The sequence below is a fragment of the Suncus etruscus genome, chromosome 19 (assembly GCF_024139225.1).
Source record: "Suncus etruscus isolate mSunEtr1 chromosome 19, mSunEtr1.pri.cur, whole genome shotgun sequence".
NCBI classification, from domain to species: Eukaryota; Metazoa; Chordata; class Mammalia; order Eulipotyphla; family Soricidae; genus Suncus; species Suncus etruscus.
In genome coordinates, this window is record NC_064866.1 from 31,490,939 (window position 1) to 31,511,055 (window position 20,117).

The following is a 20,117-nucleotide window of genomic DNA, read 5'->3' on the forward strand; positions in this document are numbered from 1 at the left end:
TCCTTTTTTATTTATCTTCTCATATATCCCAGAATTAAAGCATTTTTTTAAAAAAAAATCCTATTTAAAGAAAATGCATCACATAGTTGACATATTTGAATATTATATATTTGTTTCCAGATAAGTGAGAGTAAAGTTATTATTAAAAAAGAATTAAAAAAATGGGGCTGGAGAGATTGCATGTAGATAGGGTGTCTGCCTTGCATGCAGAAGGAAGGTGGTTTGAATCCCGGCATCCAATAGGGTCCCCCAAACCTGCCACGAGTGATTTCTGAGCACAAAGCCAGGAGTAACGTCTGAGCACTGCCTGGTGTGACCCAAAAACCAAAAAAAAAAAAAAAAAAAAAGAATAGAATAGAAAGAAAAAAGTAAAAGGGAAGAGAAGAAAGAAAATAAAAAAATTAAAAAGAAGTATAATAGCAAGAACATTTTTGAAAATTATTGTGTCTTCAATGAAGTTGTTAATACAGGTTTAGTAAGCTCTTATTGTTAACTGTCCATTCTGTTTAATTGGTCTGTTCTCTTAGAAATGACAGCATCAAACAAATGAAGTTGTCCAGAAATTCAAAGCACTTCTACTGATACTATGACTCTTAGGGACATGTATTCAGCTGACAGGTCTCCTGGAAGAAGGAAGATACTGGAGAAGGTGCCTGCACTCATTCCAAAAAGCCTTGATGATATTAGTCCAAATACCAGCATAGCTGAAATTTGGTCAGATTGCTATAGAGAATCTTAGCAGTGCTGTGGCAGGTCCATAGGCAAAATGGTGATTCTAAATATGGAGGCAGCCGGGGTGACTTTGGAGGGTGGGGGCTTGACCTGCCCTCTCTTCTCAAGATTACCAGCTTTTAGCTAAGTGGCTGGTGTACCCATGATTTTTTATGGCTTGGTTTACTTTTCTTTCAAGAAAAGAGTGAATTTATGGAACTGACGCAGTGTGAGCATCGAGTTAAAGCACCTTGTGCTGTTCCCTTGGCCAGGTAAAGTGCCCAAGAGGTGATTATCTCTTTCATTGTGCCCTCAAAAGAATACTTTTATTTAGTTTGCCCCTGCTATCTGAGATATCATGGCTCTTTTTTTGGGGTGTGTGTGATATGGAATGCTTATTTCCCCCATAATTAAATAAAATTAATTTTGAGATCCTCCAAATCAAGCCAACCAAATAGTAACACTTTATTTTTTGGTAATTGTTGCACCAATAAATTCTGCAGTAATTTCAGGAACTCCCAGAAAGAAAGCATTTAATTCCTCGAGTGATGCTTATCTGATCCTACTTTTACTGTCTATATAAGTCTTTCATTTCACCTCTTAGGGTAATAATTATCAAAAGGGCTATAAAAATCTCTTGCTTTCCTGAGAATACCTTAAAGACAGGTAAGATCCTAATCACAAAGAAATATCTAAAGTAGTTTATACAGTAGAATATATAATACAGATCTAAAATATATTCCATATATAATACTAAAGTTCACAGAATTAATTCAGGGTTCTAGAATTAGCTTGTAAGCTTGTATGGGTTTAAATCTTTTTTTGTTTGTTTGTTTTTGGGCTACACCTGGTGGTGCTCAGAAATTACTCCTGGCTCTGCATTCAGAAAATGCTCCTGGCAGGCTTGAAGGATCATATAGGATGCCTGGGATTGAACTCGGGTTCATCGTAAGTTAGCCTTGTGCAAGGTAAATACCCTACTACTGTGCTATCAATCTGGCCCTAAACCAGTGGTTAAACCATGTAATTCCTACCACATTGGGATGTTGTAAGATAAAATGGATGAATGTTTATAAATCACATATACTGAAAAAGTGGCTATTGTCCAGCAACTGTGATGGACCTTATTGCCCTTCCAATATGAATGTAATTGTGCTCCTTCAGACAACCTTTGATCTTATTTTGCCTCCATCTTGAGACCTCTCAACATTTTACTAGGTATCCCTTTCACATCCAATTGCATTACTAAAATTTTGATGAGAAATATTTTTTTAGGGAATCCTAGAAAATACTGCATACCACAAGACAAAACTTAAAAATAATTCCCCTTTCTGGGGCCGGAGCAGTGGCGTTAGAGGTAAGGCATCTGCCTTGCAAGTGCTAGCCTAGGATGGACCGCGGTTTGATCCCTTCATGTTCCATATGGTCACCTGAGCCAGGAGCCATATCTGAACACATAGCCAAGTATAACTCCTGAGTTTCACTGGCTGTGGCCCAACCCCCCCCCAAATGTTTAAAAATAACTCCCCCTTTTGAATGTATCTGTTCTTTCTCTAGAGTGACCCAACACCAGCAACTTCATGTAATTTTCCTTTCCAAAATTCTCCCACTCTTTTCTTGATAACTTCTGCAGCCACATTCTCTTTGGAATTCAAAAGTCCTTGGAAGGTAGGAAGAGTGGAACACATGATTGTTTCATCTCTCCAATTATCATGTCAATAAGGAAAAAGTGGGCCGGAGAGATAGCATGGAGGTAGGGCTTAAGACCGATTTTCTGGCTCCCTTTGGACCTCTCATGCCTGTGGAGGGGAGAAAATTAGGTGGACTGGTGGCTAGTTTGCAGAGAGAAGTTGGCTGATTCCAGAATGGGTTGGCATAATTCAGATTTCATCTGATTAATAAGGAATTGTTGACAGCGAGAGAGGGTAGACATTCCTGAAAGAAAGAGAAGGAAGAGGCTCTCCTGGAGGGAGCAGGTTTAGGGATTAGGAAGGGGCCAGTGAGCCTTTTTGCATTCTGTGAGCTCATGAAATGAAGAGTTCTGGCCTCATTAATAACAGAGGTTAGAACAGCGACCATTCCATTGACTCTGCCATTTTGGAACATGTTCTCGTTGGTGACTCAGAAACACAATTTCATCTGTGTGGGACAATCAGTTTGGTGAATGTCAAGGGGACTCACGGGGGTTGATAAAGGCTTCATCAAGAGATGCTGTTTGTTGAGGGAAGAATGAATAGTATTGTGGAATAAGTAGTGGGATTTCAGGGAGAGTTTATAGAAACTATAGAGTTAACTTGGAAATGATAAGTTGTTCCAAGGTCTGGAGTTATTCAGCCAGTTCATATCTGGAAACCTGTGTTCTCCAGGAATGGAAGAAATCCACAAATACTATGGGCTTGACTTATGACAGAAAGGCATGAGGGTAGAACAACATGCAGAAAACCTTTTTGTGGGCTGCAGTTTTTTAAAAATCTTTGGGTCAGGAGGCCGTAGTGGTGGCTCAAGTGGTAGGGCATTTGCCTTGCATGTGCTGATCTAGGACAGACCACAGTTCAATCCTCTGGTATCCCATATGGTCCCCCAAGCCAGGAGCGATTTCCGAGAGCATAGCCAGGAGTAACCCCTGAGAGTCACTGGGTGTGGCCCCAAAACTGAAAAAAAATTTCAGATCAGGACTGAAAAAAATTAATTATAAATGGAAGAGAGGGTGGTATCAGTACTTTTCATAGGTTCCTCTGTAGTTCTGGATTTGCAACTGTACTGTCAAGCACTATTTGGCTGATGAAAGCTACTTTCTACAGTTCCACCAGACTCCTGTCATGCTCAATCTATTTTCCCAATGGCTATAATACTAAAATCCTCCCCACCCCCCATGATTAGGCTGTAAAAATATAGTTCTGAATGTTCTAAAAGTCTGAAAAAAACCTATTAACAGTTCTGAACTGCACTGAGGTGTCATTTCTTGAAGTGTAGGGGACTTTCCCATGGTGACATCAGTGACCCTGGGGTTGGATGGCCTCTTTCCTCCTGCTCAGTGCATGCCATCTCTTAGTGGTGAGACAGACAGAGGAGGAGAGGAAGCACGTTAGAAGAATCTTCTTGACTGAAAGTCATGGACGTTAGCCAACACTTAGGATCAAATGTATTCCTGCTAGAACCTCATAACTTATCTCTGTTCCAGTTTTCTTATCTATAAAACATAAACTTTTTTTTAGACAGAAACTCTGACTTATTTTCCACTTTTTGCCAAGCGTTCAGGACCATCAGGGCAAGGGGTTCAGGGTGCAGGGGTGAGGTGAGTGGAGAGGAACACAACACAACTTGGGCCTCAAACCCAAGTTCCAGTGATGAGGAAACTTAGGGAGTGGAGGGGGGCTTGCCTGTTTCTTCTGGCATGAATTCTCCAGTTCTGGCTTCTTCAGCAACCTCTCCACCCGCCCCCCTACCCCCCATGTTTCCTTAGCTCCACACGGTCACTGTGACTGAAGTGACTGAGGCTTTCCATCCATTCTCCTGCTTCAATTTTCCTTTTTCATGTCCCTGACCTTCCCTCTCCCAGCTTTGCAGAGATCTGAGTCAGGAAACTTCCCCAGTTCTCTGAATCATAATGGCTGCCTACATGAGATGAGTAATGTCCATTTGTTGTGTCTGAGGATGTACTCAGACTTTCCATTCTTTATCTCACTGCATCCTTATGAAATATTCTCTGAAGTAAGCTCTGCCTGAAGGCACCTCACCTCTTCACGTGACTTGTTTCCATCATTCATGCATCAGTTCCAGTCTCTCCTAGCTTTTCGCCATCTGTCTCCCCATCGTTATCACACCAGACTTTTATTTTTATGTTAGTATTTGTTATTTAAAATTTCTTTCTTTCTTTCTTTCTTTCTTTCTTTCTTTCTTTCTTTCTTTCTTTCTTTCTTTCTTTCTTTCTTTCTTTCTTTCTTTCTTTCTTTCTTTCTTTCTTTATTTCTTTCTTTCTTTCTTTCTTTCTTTCTATCTTTCTTTCTTTCTTTCTCTCTCTCTCTCCTCTCTCTCTCTTTCTTTCTTTCTTTCTTTCTTTCTTTCTATCTTTCTCTCTCTCTCTCTCTCTCTCTCTTTCTTTCTTTCTTTCTTTCTTTCTTTCGTTCTTTCTTTCTTTCTTTCTTTCTTTCTTTCTTTCTTTCTTTCTTTCTTTCTTTCTTTCTTTCTTTCTTTCTTTCTTTCTTCTTTCCTTCCTTCCTTCCTTTCCTTCCTTTCCTTCCTTCCTTCCTTCCTTCCTTCCTTCCTTCCTTCCTTCCTTCCTTCCTTCCTTCCTCTCCTTCCTTCCTTCCTTCCCTTCCTTCCTTCCTTCTTCCTTCCTTCCTTCCTTCCTTCCTTCCTTCCTTCCTTCCTTCCTTTCTTTCTTTTTTTTTTTTTTTGGTTTTTGGGTCACACCCGGCGATGCTCAGGGGTTACTCCTGGCTGTCTGCTCAGAAATAGCTCCTGGCAGGCACGGGGGACCATATGGGACACCGGGATTCAAACCAACCACCTTTGGTCCTGGATTGGCTGCTTGCAAGGCAAATGCCACTGTGCTATTTCTCCGGGCCCATGAAAATTTCTAATTTTTTTTTTTATAGCCCATCACTCATCCCTAGTGTATAAGCTCCTCAGGCATGCTGTTTGTTGAGGGCAGAATGAATAGTATGGTGGTGGGAGAATAATATGGGCCATGGTAAGGAGAGGAATTAGAAGTGAGATTTTAGGCAGAGTTTACAGAACCTGAAGAGAAAAAGAGCCAGCCAAAGTATGATTTTTCTCATTCCTGATTTCTCTACCTACCCTACTACTGTAGACCCTACTATACAGTAGGCATTTATAAACATGTGTGAAATGAAACAATGCTATTATCATTGTTTTAAAAATTGAATTATCATCAGATACACAGTTACAAAGTGGTTGATGGTTCAGTTTCAGTCTTTTTTTTTTTTTTTTTTTTTTTTTTTGAGTAGGGGAGATTTGGGCCACACCCAGCAGAATTTAGAATTTAAACCTAGTTTTTTTTTTTTTTTTTTTTTGGTTTTTGGGTCACACCCAGCGGTGCTCAGGGGTTACTCCTGGCTGTCTGCTCAGAAATAGCTCCTGGCAGGCACGGGGGACCATATGGGACACCGGGATTCGAACCAACCACCTTTGGTCCTGGATCGGCTGCTTGCAAGGCAAACGCCGCTGTGCTATCTCTCTGGGCCCTCAGTTTCAGTCTTACAGTTCTCCAGCACCCATCCTTTAGCCATTATGCATTTTCACCACCAAGGTTTTCACCACCCAATTTTCCTTCCATCTCCCCTCCTGCCTCTATGATACTTTGTCCTTTTCCCCTCTTTTTTCCTCTTAGACACTATAGTTTGCAATACTGTTACTGAAAGGGTACCATGCAATTCACTTTATATCCTTCCCACACCCAGAGTGATTGTTTCCAACTATCATTGTCATAGTGCTTTCTTCTCTGTCCTAACTACACTCCCCTACTCCTCTTTGTATTATCAACATGCTAAATGCAAGAAATTAAAAGTACAGAGAGGTTAGTTAACTTGCAGTAAGAACAGCGGCAGAGCTGAGACTGAAACCCAACACCTCTACTCCGATGCATTGCTGCATTGCTAGCCAATGGAAGGTGTTGTTGTTTGCCTGATTTTGTTTACTGGGGTGGAGCCACTGCAAGGCCTGTTCTCCCAGGCCACCTCATTGGTATTGGGCTTGCCTTTTTTTTTAAATTAAATAATTTTTAGTTTGACCAAAGTCAATTACAAATCTTTCACAGTAATATTTTAGGCATATAGTGACATTGAATCAGGGGCATTCCTACCACCAATGTTGTCCTCCCTCCACCCCTGTTCCCAGCATGCATCCCATATCCCCTTCTTTGCTGCTAGTATAAGTGGTCCCCTCTGTGTCTAGCTTGTTGTAGATTGGGTTTCTATTCTGTTGTCGTTGGCTTTGGCTTTGGCGTTTAAGTCTGATCATTTTTTTATTTCTACTCAATGTTCATACACCTGTTTGGTCTTGGTACCCTCCATTATTTCCCCCTCAATTTGTGAGGCAGAACAAGATGGTTCAAGTTATGTGGTTCTGTTTGGGGGGGAAAAGAAAAAAGAAAGAGAAAAAAAAAAGGGGGGGGGGGTAAAAAAATCAAACAAGAAAGAAATGGGAGGAGTCCTTCTAGAGGCTATAAGTATCAATTTAAGAAAAAGGGACATGAAATGAACGTGATCTCCAGAACTGTACCCCTCATCTCTCCTGCTGCCCCTGCTGAGCCTAGGTGTGTTTTTGCACAGGCATAGAATTGACAGCCACCAAGGCCACATTTCTTTCTCCACAAAACTAAATTGCCAGAACTCCTCACATTTACACTTCCTTGGGACTTTCTCTAGACCTATTGTAGCATGGCATAAATAATAGGGGTTGGGTCCTTAAAACAATGAGAATGACAACAATAACAATGATGAGGACAACCACCACCTCTTTTGTGGGTGAAAAAAAAAGAATTCAAAGAGGAGCAAAAGAAATAAGAAAAGAATTGAGAGATCCATTAGATAAAATATAGGCAGTGACCTCAGAGGTGTTTGTGCCTCAGAAAATTCTAAGCTGCTTCCACAGGAAGGATTCTCACACTGTGACTTCAGAACTGAGGGTTTTGATTTTCAACATTTCCTAAGCATTTCTTCTCGCTCTCCTGTGTTTTTATTGCATACATCCCTGCTCTTTGTCCTCTGCAAAAGTCAGACTCTATGTATGCTTAAAATGAGCTGTACACGCTGCTGTCCTGAAAACTTGTCCCCCATCGAAATATGCACTCCTTTAAATAACAGAAGCTAAAATTCTGAAGGGAAGTCTGATTCACAAATAGAGCCTCCCACGCTATTTTTTCCTGACTTATTTCTTGCTCAGAGACATTCTTTTTTTTTTTTTCTTTCTTTCTTATTTTTTGTGTGTGGAAGAGGGTCACACCATGTGGTGATGGGGGTGGATACAGCCAGGGGACCAAGTGGTGCTAAGGATTGAACCTGGGGCTTTTACCTACATACCTGTCTTCTCAGTCATAAGACATTTTCTTTTTTTTCTTTTAAAGGGGGTTCACTTCCCTTCTTCTGATAGTGCTCCTGGCTCTATTCTCAGGGATCATTCCTGGAAATGCTCAGACTATATGTACTATGGGGGAATCAACCTCGGTGGTCTGCCTGAAAGGCAAGAGCGCACTATGCTATATTATTTCCCCTCTAAAACCTTTCTTCTTTCTTTCTTTCTTTCTTTCTTTCTTTCTTTCTTTCTTTCTTTCTTTCTTTCTTTCTTTCTTTCTTTCTTTCTTTCTTTTCTTCTTCTTTTTCTTTCTTTTTTTCTTTCTTCTTTTCTTTCTTTCTTTCTTTCTTTTCTTTCTTTCTTTCTTTCTTCTTTTCTTTCTTTCTTTCTTCTTTTTCTTTCTTTCTTTCTTTCTTTCTTTCTTTCCTTTCTCTTTCTTTTCTTTTTCTTTCTTTCTTTCTTTCTTTCTTCTTTTCTCTTCTTCTTTCTTTCTCTTCTTTCTTTCTTTCTTTCTCTTTTTCTTTCTTTCTTTTCTTCTTTCTTTCTTTCTTTCTTTCTTTCTTTCTTTCTCTTTCTTTCTTTTTTCTTTCTTTTTCTTTCTTTCTTTTCTTTCTCTTCTTTCTTTCTTTCTCTTCCTTCTTTCTTTCTTCTTTTCTTTCTTTTTCTTTCCCTTTCTTTCTTCCTTTTCTATCTTTCTTTCTTTCTTTCTTTCTTTCTTTCTTTCAGAAACACACACAGTGGTGCTCAGAGCTTGCTCCTTACTTATGTTGTTTGTTCTCTTCCTCCTCCTCCTCCTCTTCCACCTCCTCCTCCTCCTCCTCCTCCTCCTCCTCTTCTCCTTCTTCTCTTCCTCTTCCATGACACCTCCTCCTGAGGCTATAAGGCTTTTCTATGGCTAGGAAAAAGCCTTCTTAGGCTCTGGAGAGAAAATTGGCTGCTGAAGCAGTGCGGGTTGATATGGGCATCACCTGAGAAAAAGACCATCTTGCCAGCCTTTGCTCTGAAACTTTTTCCAGCTAGAGGAAATGATCTCTTGACAGGAGCTGAAGGAAGAACAGGAAGTTGTCTGGGAATGTGTCTGGGCATCCCCACAGCCACAAGACCAACTTGGGTTCCTTCCTTTAGTTTACTACTTGGAATTTGGAAGATTGCATTGCTAATTTGTGCTAATATAAGTGTGAGGTTCGAATTGGACTTTTGGTATGAGCTTAATGTCTCTTAATGTGGGACATGGCTCTTAGAATGAAGCACTCTTAAACCTTTTCTTTCTAGCGCAATATTACTTTAAGAAAAAAAGTGAAAACAAATGTGTGACACAGAGCAAAATCTGGTGGGATTTTGCCTTCAAAGAAAGGAGGTGCTTGTTATGGGGCTCTGAGGGCTCTGTCTCTGTGGGAGGTTCCTTGATCATGGGCTTGTCTTTGGTGCTTTGAGAAATCAGCACAGTCTGGGTAAAGGGTGCATATCAGAATGGAAGGAAAGGAGAGAGCTGACAATGGTCAGGTCCGACCAGGTTCTCCCCAGGGTCAGGGATTTCCCTGGGGTGAGTCTCAGTTTTCCTAAGCTCAAGCTGAATCTCATTTTCCCTTAAGAAACAAAACAGAACTACCTTTGTTCCAACTTCCTGCTCTCCTAACCTCTTTCCTCTCTCTTTTGGTTGTCCAGTCAATTTCCTGCCCTGCCGACATCTGGCTTTCTGGGAGGTTAAATTTCTTACTATAAATCAGTGCATCTTAGCTAGGGACATTTTTGGCAGTGTCCCCTCAGGGGAGATTTGGTAAAATCTGGAACCATTTCTTTTTGTCCCAACTTGGGCGAGGAGCAACTGATCACTTGTGCTAAGCATCTCCGAGTTCCCTGGCCACACATAACAAAGAATGTCAGTCTAGGTTTGCAAAGCTGCGCTTTAAAAGACACGCTGCTATTTTTTACATCTGACTCTTGCAAGATACTTCGTTTGAATTTGTTGCTGAATAGTTAAAACCCTCTTGGCTATGATATGATCTAGCCTGTCATGTGGAGGGCATACACCTGGAGGAAACTGAATTTACAAATTAGAGTTCATCTCTTCTCCCTTGACTTGAAAATTCTTTCTATTTTTTACTGTCACATTTTAAAAGTTTCTATTTTTTTTCACGTAAAAATTAAAAATAAACAGGAATACATATTTAAACATTTTAGATAAGGAAGCATAGGCCATTTTTCTCTATTGTGCATTTGCATTTACACAAACATAGTACAGTGCTTAGAAAACATAAAGACCCGATTTGTACTATTATGACGCTTCTATTCTTTATTTAATATATCCATGACAATACATAGAAATGCCTCATTCATTTTAATTCCTGAGTGGGAAGTGTTGTTCTTGAACTCTCTTTACTTGTGGGCATTTGTGCTCGCTATTTTTTTCTGTGTGAAGAACATTTTGTCCATAAAACCTTATGGGTTTGCATTTGAACATTTTTTTGTGGATGGGGAGGTTATATCCCGTGATGGATGCTCCTGGCCTTGCTTGGGGGTACCAAATGGTGCCAGGGATCAGACCCAGGCCTCCCACATACAAAGAATGTTCTCCAGCCCTTTGAATGATCTCCCTGACCCCTCCATTGAAACTTTCTTTTTGGCTTTGGGTCACACCTTGCTGTGCTCAGGAACTTATTTCTGGCTTTGTGCTCAGGAATCCTTCCTGGCAGTGCTCAGGGGCCATATGGGGTTCTGAGGATCAAATCCAGATTATCCATGTGCAAAGCTACCCATTCTCTAGCCCCTGAATTAGAACTTTATATGCTCCCAATTGCCCAATCAAGAGGTTGTGTCAGTTTATACTCTCACTAGTGGTGAATGAATTCATGTATTCTCAACAATACTGAATTTTCTCATCTTGGGCAGAACCTTTTTCATTTTAATGTGTAAATTGATGGAAGAAACATCATGTTGCTTTCATAAAACCCGTTGTTGGCAGGGTTCCACAACTCCTCACATGTCTCTGGGACCAGGATAGACCCAGCTATCTAATTGTTTATTTGTTTTGTTTTGTTTTGGAGCTGCACCCAGAAATACTTGGGGGTTACTCCTGGATCTGCACTCAAAAATTACTTCTGCCAGTTCTCACAAGACCATATTGAATATGGTCATATTGAATATAGCGGTCAAACTCATGTTGATTGAAAGCAAAGAAGGTACCTTCCCTGCTGTACTACCGCTCCAGCCCCTAGACCTAATTGTTATCTCAGATTTCAGACACTGAGGTTTTGTGAAGTCTGAAAGTGTCCTTCTCTTTGTGTTTTCTGTTTGTCTTCGGGTTTTCTCTTTGTGTGTCTGGCATGGTTCAGTTTTGACTTCCATCTAGCTAGTGCAGGGCAACAATGGGGAGAAAGAACAAAGGGACATGTGCTTTGGTTTGGTCCCAAACTTCTGGACAAGTGCAGTTACTTTGGTTCTCTGCCTCCCACCCTAAGGGAGGAGCTTGCAGTTCTAATTCAGCGCTTTTATTCCAAGTGCCCTTTATTTCAGTTTTGTGATGGCTGCATCTGGTTAATCACTTAGATATTTGTCCTCTTCTTTACCAAAGGAATGTCAGTAGCTCTCTTATCCACAGTGAGACATGTTTCAGACTCTCAGTGAATGTCTGAAACTTCAAATAGTCCCAAACCTCTTACTTAGTATTGTCCTACATACACATGTCTGATACATTTGAATGTATAAATTAGACAATAAAAGACCAATAACATTGGTAATAGAATAATGATAAAATATATTGCATAAAAGTTATATGAATATGGTATCTGTCAAAATATCTTATTATACTTATTTTTTGACTATGGTTGACTGTGAGTAGCTGAAATCACCAGTGATGATAGGTTACCATATTGACCCCTGCATCCTAGGCTAACTACCTCATTTTTGACTACTTGTAGCTAACCCATAAATGTTAAAGAAGGGATGTTTTTCCTTTCACTACTTAAAGCTGAAGGGTCTTTGACAAGAAGACTAGAAGATCTTTGACTAGAAGGATCATTTCCCCACTTCTCCAAACCATGCAACCTTGATTTGATGATAAAATGAATGATATGAAAATATGGGGCCCAAGGGGCCGGGCGGTGGCGCTGGAGGTAAGGTGCCTGCCTTACCTGCGCTAGCCTAGGAGACGGACCGCGGTTCGATCCCCCGGCGTCCCATATGGTCCCCCAAGCCAGGAGCGACTTCTGAGCGCATAGCCAGGAGTAACCCCTGAGCGTTACCGGGTGTGGCCCAAAAACCAAAAAAAAAAAAATATGGGGCCCGGAGAGATAGCACAGCGGCGTTTGCCTTGCAAGCAGCCGATCCAGGACCAAAGGTGGTTGGTTCGAATCCCGGTGTCCCATATGGTCCCCCGTGCCTGCCAGGAGCTATTTCTGAGCAGACAGCCAGGAGTAACCCCTGAGCACCGCCGGGTGTGACCCAAAAACAAAAACAAAAACAAAGAAAAGAAGAAAAAAAAAATAGGTATCAATCTGAGATTTACTCTCAAGTTAAAAAAATGCAGTGACTAAGGATGAATGAGTGTACTTCTGTACTTTTGTACTTCTGTTTCTATGTATAAATGTGTGCTCATGTACATGCAGAGGCAGACATGCATATAAACATTCTAAGCTTGAGTCATTTTCATTTTCTATGATAGATGCTTATAGCTCAGTGAATGTTCTAATTTATTATCTCAAGCAATATGAGTCTATATGAACAAATGAAATGTTTCCTGCCACCTCCCCACTGCACTAATTTTATCCTTCCCTTCTGGTATTAATTTTGACAGATTAATGTTGTAGTTACAACCATAAATCTAAATGTTGTTTTTATGATTTGTCTTTATGACTTAATCAATTGGATATTTCTTGGCATATTTTCACTGTAGCTAAAATTTAAGAGACATTGCTTTTTTTTTTGAGACATTACTTTATATTTCTATTTTCTTCTCGTTTCTCCAGCTCTTTTTCATTCTCTCCGAGTCACTTGGTGATGGTTGTCACCTTCACCGCAGCTCAGACATAGGAAGACAACTCTTTGGAAGCAAACCAGGCAAATTCCTTGTAGGTCAAGTCATTAGATAGACATTTCAGTGGGTACCATTTCACAATCTTGGAAACATGACAAGAGACCAGCTTTTATTTTGATTTCCCCTAAAAGATAAACTGACCCCAAATATCTTTTTCATTGAACTGTACTCAGGAAACCAAAGGCAGCATTAGGCACCACATATTTTGCTTCGTGAAAATATTTTCCCTCTATTAAAATAACATAATTTACTTAACCATGTTCCTACTAATGACTATATTATTTTATTTTGTTTTGGGGCTACACCTGGTGGTGTTTAGGGAATACTCCTGACTTTCTACCAGGAATAACTTTTGGCAGGCTCTGGGGATCATATGAAATGTTGGGGATTGAATCTGGGTTAGCCATATGTAAAGCAAGCACCCTACCTCTCTAGCCCAAAATTAAAACATTCTTAAGAAAAAAAATTTAATTATAAACCATGGTTTACCAAGTTGTTCAAAATACATTTGGTTCAGGCATTAAATGCTTAACACCAATTCCACCATCAGTGTGACCTTCCCTCTAACAATGTCCTCAGTTTTCCATCCACCACCTCAGCCAGCTCTCTTGCAGGCACAAACAAATTTACTTCATATTATTTGTTAACACAAAGGCAAATGGAATTATCAAAACTTTGATCAATAAGAGTCCATTTGTAATGACTGTCATATCACTGAAGAGATATGACTAATGTCATTTTTCTAAGATTTACTGAGCTGTGGTTGGTGCAAAGTGAGCCTTCCTTCTGTGTTACTGTTTAGGCTCACTGAGGTTAGTGATCTATGCAATTTTCCCTTCAGCTTTTCTGTGATCTTACTGGGCTAAGACCATTATGACACTTTTAGGTATTGCCTTGTGGTCCAGAATCTATAGATCTGGAACCAATTTGGTGGCTTGGCTGTTTGAAAAGCTATGGACTTTTGCTGTCAGAGGGTGTTGGGTTTGGCTGTGAGCTGTTATGCCTTGAGGTAGAAAGGAGAATTCGCCTGCTCTTATTCCAAGAATGCCCCAGCGTTTTCAGCCCATACCAGATTATCTGGGAAGAGTCAGTGTTAATAATTTTCTGTTAGAGCTTAATTGAGGAGTTGAACCATTTTTCTGGCAGGAAGGTGGCTTAAAATTAAGAATATTCTGCTCTTGGGGCCAGAGTGATAGCACAGCGGTAGGGCATTTACCTTGCACACAGCTGACCCAGGACAGTCCTGGGTTCGATCCCTGATGTCCCATATGATCCCCCAAGCCAGGAGTGATTTCTGAATGCATAGCCCTGAGTGTCACTGAGTGTGGCCAAAAAAAAAAAAAAAAAAAAAAGAATATTCTGCTCTTTTCCAACTGGAACTATGGAGGAGGCAGGAGTGCAGAAATAGAAGATTCCTGCTAAGCTGGCAGCAGCAATCCAAGAGAAGAAATAAAGAAGCTTCCTGATGTGCCAGAAACGTTGAAGTAAAAGTGAAAGGATTTTCCAGAACTGAAGGTTAAGTACTTGAGAAAACAAGTTTGCCCAAAAGTCAAGAAAGTCAAGGAGAAAGCTGATTATGAAAAAGCTAAACATTATCATAAGGAGTACAGACAGGTGTGTAGGACAGAGATTCTTTTTACTTTTTAATTTCATTGAGACCACTGTGAATTACAAGTCTTTCACAGTTTTATTTCAGGCAAGTGAATTAGGGCCATTCCTACCACCAGTATTGATCTCCCTCCACCATATTCCCAGCATGCATCCTATACCTCCACCCTTAGCCCCCTGGACTACTAGTATAACAGGTCCATTTTTGTGGTTAGCTTGTTATAGTTTGGGTCTCTTGATTATATTGTCATTGACTATGGCTTGAGTATTTAGATCAGACTTTTTTTTTTGTTTTTACTCAATCTCCTGAGACCACTTGGCCCCTGAGTTCCATCTACTTTTCCCCTCAATTTTTAGAAAGATATAGAAATATGAGGCAGAACAAAATGATTCAAGTTCTAAGGTTCTATGAAAACGAAGAGAATCCCTCTCTAGAAAAATATAAATTAAAAAATAGGGGCAGGAGTGGCAATATTTTTTTTTTGCATAGGTGCAGTAAATGTTGGAGAAATTAGAAAGGAAATTTCCTTGGCCTAAGATACAGGGTGTCTCCACCCATGAAGTATAACATCACAAGACCGACTACAGACTCTAGGCATGTTGGTTGTCCAACTCCAAGGTCTTTCTTTGTGGTACCAGGAGAAGTTCTGTTCAGTTACAGTTGAAGGACAGAGATTCTTATTGCTAGGACAGTGAGAAAAGTTGGCAAATTTTACATTACTGCTGAATCCAAACTGGCTTTTCTCATCAAGATCAGAGGTATCAATGGTCTGAAGAGACCCAAGGATGGAAAGGTGCTGCAACATCTTCGCCTTTGACATATCTTCAAGATATTGTTAAGCACAATAAGCTTTCAATTAACATGCTCAACCCTTTATTGTATGGGAGTATCCAAATCAGATTGTCAGTAAATGAGTTAATCTATAAGTGTGATTATGGCAAAATATACAAGAAGTGAGTTGCCCTAACAGATAATGCATTGCTTGCATGAACCCTTGATAAATACAGCATTGCTTGCATGGAGGATCTGATTCATGAGATCTATACAGTTGAAAAACACTTTAAAGAGGCGCACAGTGATAGCACAGCTGTAGGGTGTTTGCCTTGCATGCAGCTGACCCAGGACAGACCCAGGTTTGATTCCAGGCATCCCATAGACATCCCATATGGTCCTCTGAGCCTGCAGGGGCAATTTCTGAGCACAGAGCTAAGAGTAACTTCTTGGCGCCATTGGAGGTTGTTTTGTGTGTCTGTGTGTCTCCCAAACAAACAAACAAACAAAAAGAGGCAAACAACTTCCTCTGGCCTTAAGATTATCTTCTCCCTGGGTGGGATGAAGAAAAAGACTACCCATTTTATAGAAAGTGGAGATGTTGGCAACAGGGAAGACAGTTCTACCAGCTGATTAGATGTATGCACTGAGTTATCTACCATATTTTTGTAATCTGGTCATTTAATAAACAATTGCTTTCAAATTGGAAAAATATTAAGAACATTCTTTTTTATTATGCCATTTTTAAAAAATATATTTTTATTCAAACATGATTGTGGTTGGGTTTTAGTCATATCAAATGACACCCCCCCCCATCACCAGTGCAACATTCCCATTACCAATGACCCAAATATCCCTCCTCGCCTCTCCGCCCCTACCTGTACTCTAGACAGGCTCTCCACTTCCCTCATATATTCTCATTGTTAGGATAGTTCGCAATGTGATTATTTCTCTAACTAAACTCATCACTTTTTGTGGTGAGATTCATGAGGTTGGCTGTAACGTTCAGCCCTCCTCTTTTTTGTCTCTGAAAATTGTTGAGAAATGTCTTTCATTTTTCTTAAAACCCATAGATGAATATGACTATTCTGCGTCTCTCTCTCTCTCCCTCTGACTTATTTCACTCAGCATAATAGATTCCATGTACATCCATGTATAGGAAAATTTCATGACTTCATCTCTCCTGACGGCTGCATAATATTCCATTGTGTATATGTACCACAGTTTCTTTAGCCATTCATCTGTTGAAGGGCATCTTGGTTGTTTCCTGAGTTTTGCTATAGTAAATAGTGCTGCAATAAATATAGGTGTAAGGAAGGGATTTTTGTGTTGGATTTTTGTGTTCCTAGGGTATATTCCTAGGAGTGGTACAGCTGGATCATATGGGAGCTCAATTTCCAGTTTTTGGTACTCCATATCGCTCTCCAGAAAGAATGAACTAGTCGGCATTCCCACCAGCAGTGGATAAGAGTTCCTGTTTCACCACATCCCTGCCAACACTGCTTGTTCTCCTTCTTTGTGATATGTGCCAATCTCTGTGGTGTGAGGTGGTACCTCATAGTTGTTTTGATTTGCATCTCCCAAATGATTAATGATGTGGAGCATTTTTTCATGTGCCTTTTGGCCATTTGTATTTCTTCTTTATCAAAGTGTCTGTCCATTTCTTCTCCCCATTTTTTTATGGGATTAGATGTTTTTTTCTTGTAGAGTTCTGTCAGTGCCCTGTATATTTTGGATATTAGCCCCTTATCTGATGGGTATTGGGTGAATAGTTTCTCCCACTCAGTGGGGGCTCTTGTATCCTGGGCAGTATTTCCTTCAAGGTGCAGAAGCTTCTCAGCTTAATATATTCCCATCTGTTAATCTCTGCTTTCACTTGCTTGGAGAGTGCAGTTTCCTCCTTGAAGATGCCTTTAGTCTCAGTGTCATGGAGTGTTATACCTACGTGTTGTTCTATATACCTTATGGGTTCAGGTCTGATATCAAGGTGTAAGAATATTCTTAAGCTGGGAGTGTGAATCTATGTTAGAGTGCAGGATTTATATGTGTGAGGCCCTGAGTTTCATTCTTGGCTCTAAACAAACAAAAAAGCCAAACAAATATGAAATACCATATTTTCCAGCGTATAAGACGAGCGGGCGTATAAGACGACCCCCTAATTTTGCAGTTAAAACATAGGTTTAGGCCTCTATTCACTGTATCAGACAGAACGTTCCTGTGCTGCAACTGTATGTACCACAGTGAGCCAATCACAGCAAGCAAAGGTCCAAAGGTTGTACTGTCATAGACTCCTCCCTGACTCTGGCCAATCTGAGCAGGCTTTTGACAGTGTAGATGAGGGTCCAGAACATTGTCAAATTTGCATGCATCAAAAGCCTGCTTGGATTGGCTGAGTCAGAGGCCTGGCAGTGACTGGTTTAGCATTGAGTTGGAAAATTCGTTTTCGTTTAGCGGCATATTCAAACATTTTTTGCGATATACTCGGTGTATAAGACGACCCCCGATTTTCAGTTGACTTTTTTTTTGTTTCAAAAGTCGTCTTATTCACCGGAAAATATAAACATTTGGGCAGAGATAACAGAATCTTAAGAAAGCTAAATAGTAATGTTTTTAAGACCATTTTGGAAGGTAAGATGTGTAAATTAAAATAATCAGCACCCTATGGTTGAAGACATAGATATGGAAGTATTAGAACAATTATGTTTGAGTCACAAGACTGAAGGAATATTAAGATGCTCAGAGCAAAGTTTAAGAATAGAGTTTTCTGGGAGATATTAAGAATCAGTTCTCGGGGCTGGAGAGATAGCATGGAGGTGAGGCGTTTGCCTTGCATGCAGAAGGACGGTGGTTCGAATCCCTGCATCCCATAGGATCCCCTGTGCCTGCCAGGAGCGATTTCTGAGCGTAGAGCCAGGAGGAACCCCTGAACGCTGCTGGGTGTGACCCAAAAACCAAAATTAAAAAAAATCAGTTCTCCTTTGGAGATGCAGATGGAGCTGAGATAGAGTTGCACATATGGGGAAGGCAGAAAGACAGTGGGTTCAAACCCAGTTCTGCCACTGTTCACTATATGATTCAGGTTAGTGGTGCATCCGTTTCCATGTGAATTCTTGTGATTATTCAAGAGAATAATGAGTTTAGCAGCATGCTTCATATACATTTGCTATTAATTTTATAAATGGTGATGTTCTTAGTATTGTGAAGGCAATTTACAGCAACTGTCTATTTTATAGTATATAAATATACATAGTATATATTTTATAGTATAGTTCAGAACAAGCTAAAACAGATTGAGTACTAACTGTATTTGTCTGCATAATGGCCAAGGACATTTAATTTACTTATGGTTCTAACATATATTATATTGTTTTATTTATTTATTTTTTTTGGTGGGTCACACCCAGCAGCGCTCAGGGGTTACTCCTGGCTCTATGTTCAGAAATCACTCCTGGCAGGCTCTGGGGACCATATGGAATGCTGGGATTTGAACCACCATCCTTCTGCATGCAAAGTAAACACCCTACCTCCATGCTATCTCTCTGGCCCCTATTGTATTGTTTTAAAAGGAAACTGAGGCTGTGAACTGAGAGCCCCATCCTTGGATTAGAAAACACGTTGATTCTGTGAAAGGCTCCACTCACCTGCTTTCTGTGTTAGCTGTGCATGATGCTAGATCACATAACAAATATTATTTTTAATGGCTACTTTATTTTTGGTTTGTGGACCACACCTGATGATGCTCAGGGGTTACTCTTGGATTTGTATTTAGGAATTACTCCTGGTGGTTCTTGGGGAATTCCCTGGAATGCCAGAAATTGAATCCGGGTCAGCCATGTGCAGGGAAAAATCCTTAGCACTGTACTTTTTTTCTGATCACTTTAATGGCTACTTAATATTGTATTGTATGTATAGGGCACATTTTTAACTCAATTTTTTCTTAATATTGGGCATTTGAGTTACTTACAATTTGTTTTCTGGTTATAAATGCCATCAGTGGGACTCTTTTTTTTTTTTTTTTTTTTTTACATAAATTTTGGCCCATGTATCCGATTTCTTCCTTAATACAAACATTTGGAAGTGGACTTTACTGGGTGAAAGGGAATGCTTCAGTGATTTTTGGATAACTGATGCCAATTTTTATTCAGTTGGTTTTTATAAAAAGCGTGGGAATTTTAGAGGCTCTATTTTGGTGTCTTCCCAGATTATCAACTTCCAGTCATCTCTTGCTCTCTATAACCATTCAGGTCCTGCTCCTTTCTTCCTTTGCTCTCCCTACCTTGTCCTAGGTGTGGTGGCAGAGGCATAAGTCATTGTCATCTAGAACTTGAAATGTTCCTATTAACTTGAATAGAACTGATTTCTCAGGACTGGACAGACATGTTTTCTCATTCTCCTAGATGGAGATAATGAAGATGAAGTCTTCTATGATGAACCCAACCAATTTTTCTATTTACCAACCAACCAACCAACCAACCAACCAACCAACCAACCAACCAACCAACCAACCAACCAACACTGGGGCTCATATACATAACTTCTCAACCATTTTATCCATACTTCCAACCTAGCTAAGTTAAAAAAAAAAGGTTTAAAAATGTTTAAGAATAGCCATCTTCTCCTTCCCTTTCTCCAACCTTCAGTGTCTCCACCAATCCACAATTCCTTCCCAATTCATGTATTCATTCACCCATATACTGATTGCCTATTAGAAACCATGTGAGATTCTGAGATTTGAAATATATAATACCAATTGTGTTAGTCAGAGTTAGTCTAGAAGATGATTCTAGCTAATTTTCTGGAATGGGTTTGAAAAAAAAATGGCAAAGATACTGGTCACATCAGGAGACTGTTCAGGAGCTGAGAGTAGGACTGGGCAAGGGTTAGGGACCAAGAGAGCCAAGTTGCATAAAACATAGACATGGCAAACCCAAAGGCAGTCTATTGGTTAGGACTCAGTGC

At 40.1% G+C, this 20,117-nt stretch overlaps 1 pseudogene; it reads left to right on the plus strand.

Moving 5' to 3' along the window:
• The first annotated feature begins 766 nt into the window (after window positions 1-766).
• On the plus strand, window positions 767-19,394 carry LOC125997171 (60S ribosomal protein L7-like; annotated as a pseudogene).
• Window positions 19,395-20,117: the final 723 nt, after the last annotated feature.